The sequence below is a fragment of the Mytilus californianus genome, unplaced genomic scaffold (genome assembly GCF_021869535.1).
Source record: "Mytilus californianus isolate M0D057914Y unplaced genomic scaffold, xbMytCali1.0.p SCAF_15, whole genome shotgun sequence".
In the NCBI taxonomy this organism is placed as follows: domain Eukaryota; kingdom Metazoa; phylum Mollusca; class Bivalvia; order Mytilida; family Mytilidae; genus Mytilus; species Mytilus californianus.
Genome location: NW_026262637.1, coordinates 2,707,693 through 2,710,223, shown reverse-complemented (window position 1 = coordinate 2,710,223; position 2,531 = coordinate 2,707,693).

The window sequence follows — 2,531 nt, the reverse complement described above, 5'->3', positions numbered from 1 at the left end:
TCCATATACCAAAAGTAGCCGCCAACATATTGCTTACAATATCTGCGAAACAGACTTAACCAGGAATACTCGACATTGAGCATTAATCCTTGAAAATGAGGTCAAGGTTAGATTAACCCTCCCAGACAGATATGTAGTAAAAATATTGCTTACAGTAAAAAAACCTTTCACACACTTGAATGTTTGTTGTTAAACATGAATTGTAAATAAAGCTGTATGGAAAGATTTAATGTTAACAATATATATGAAAGGAATTTTATATCTACATGTATGAAGTGTAAAACAAGAGTGCACAGGCTGACAATTGTTACCTAGTTAACTGACCATGGTTGTTTTTCTGTTCGAAGTTGAAAGTTAAATGCTTACCTAAAATAATCACATACACTAAACATTAACATTGACCCAATGTAAATGAGGTCAAGGTCAAAAGCAATGTTACAGACGGACATATCCATCCGACAATCATTCCATACAATAAAATTGAAGAATGAATTTTGGAAAAAATAGGCAGAACAGGAGTTTGAGTAAAAAAAAAAAGCAGGATGGGCAACTTGTTAAAAAAAAGTCACGATGACAATTTGTGTAAAAAAGGTCAGGATAAACAAGTAAAAAATAAAAAGGCAGAACAGAGATAACAACTGAAAAAAAGCAGTACAAAATTTGTCATCCTAGCTAGCGCTAGCCCCCTACAAATCAAATGGTAGCTCCCTAACTATATAGTTGACCAACTGCTTATAGTATTTGGAAACCACTAGCCCAACCATTCAAACTTATTTTTGGCCAAGGTACCATGAATGAACATTTCCTAGGTCAGAAAATACCCGCTTGACATAAATGTACATCTTATAGTCATTCCATATATCAAAAGTAGTTGACCTATTGATAATAGTATTGGGAAATCACTAGCCCAATTTTCAAACTATACTTTGGTTAAAGAACCATGCATGAACATGAGTTCGAAGTCAGAAAATACCTGTTTGACATAAATGTACAGTCATTCCATATATCAAAGTAGTTGATTTATTGATAATAGTATTTGGAAATCATTACCCCAACCATTCAAACTTAACTTTGGCCAAAGAACTATGCCAAGGCTCCGTGTTGAAGGCCATACATTGACCTATATTGGTTTACTTTTATAAATTGTTATTTGGATGGAGAGTTGTCTCATTGGCACTCACACCACATCTTCCTATATCTATAAACATTAGATCGTGGTCAGAAAATACCTGCTAGACATAATGTACATCTTACATTCATTCCATATATCAAAAATAGTTGACCTATAGATAATTTAATTTGGAAACCACTAGCCCAACCATTTAAACTTAACTTTGACCAAAGAACCTTGCATAAACATTTGATCGAGGTCATAAAATACCTGCTTGACATAAATGTACATCTTACAGTCATTCCATATATCAAAAGTAGTTGACCTATTGATAATAGTATTGGGAATAACTAGCCCAACCATTCAAACTTAACTTTAGACAAAGAACCATACATGAACATTAGATTGAGGTCAGAAAATACCTGCTAGACATAAATGTACATCTTACAGTCATTCCATATACCAAAAGTAGTTGACCTATTGATAATAGTATTGAGAAATCACTAGCCCAACCATTTAAACTTAACTTTGGCCAAAGAACAATGCATGAACATTAGACCGAGGTCACAAAATACCTGCTTGACATAAATGTACATCTAACAGTCATTCCATATATCAAAAGTAGTTGACCTATTGACAATAGTATCGGGAAATCACTAGCCCAACCATTGACACTTAACTTTTGCCAAAGAACAATGCATGAACATTAGATCGAGGTCACAAAATACCTGCTTGACATAAATGTACATCTTACAGTCATTCCATATATCAAAAGTAGTTAACATATTGCTTACAATATCTGAGTAACAGACTTAACCAGGAATACTGACAATACTCGACATTGACCAATAAACTTTGAAAATAAGGTCACGATCAGATTAACCCTCCCAGACAGATATGTAGTTAACATATAGCTTACAGTTAAAAAAAATTCACACACTTGAATGTTTATTATGACAAATGAATTGTAAATAAAGCTGTTTTTAAAGATTGAATGTAAACAATATATATGAATGGACATTTTAAATCTACATGTATGAAGTGTAAAACAAGTGCGCACAGGCTGACAACTTTTACCTGCTTAACTGGTCGTGGTTGTTTTTATGTTACAAGTTGAAAGATTTTACTACAATAATCATATGCGTTAAACATTTGCAATGACCCATGTAAATGAGGTCAAGGTCAAATGATATCTCAGACGTACACGTCTATGATTAGTTTATGTACACCCAAAAAATTAATGTGTCTGTCAGTGATTTTATAGGTTACAATCATTCCATACAATAAATATAGTTGTGAACCTATCCACGAAAACTTAACCGATTGACCAATGAACCACGAAATGGATACCTCCCGGACAGACATTACGCTTTAAAGTCGTTCTATAGACTAACTTTAGTTTTCTTATTGCTTATAGTAT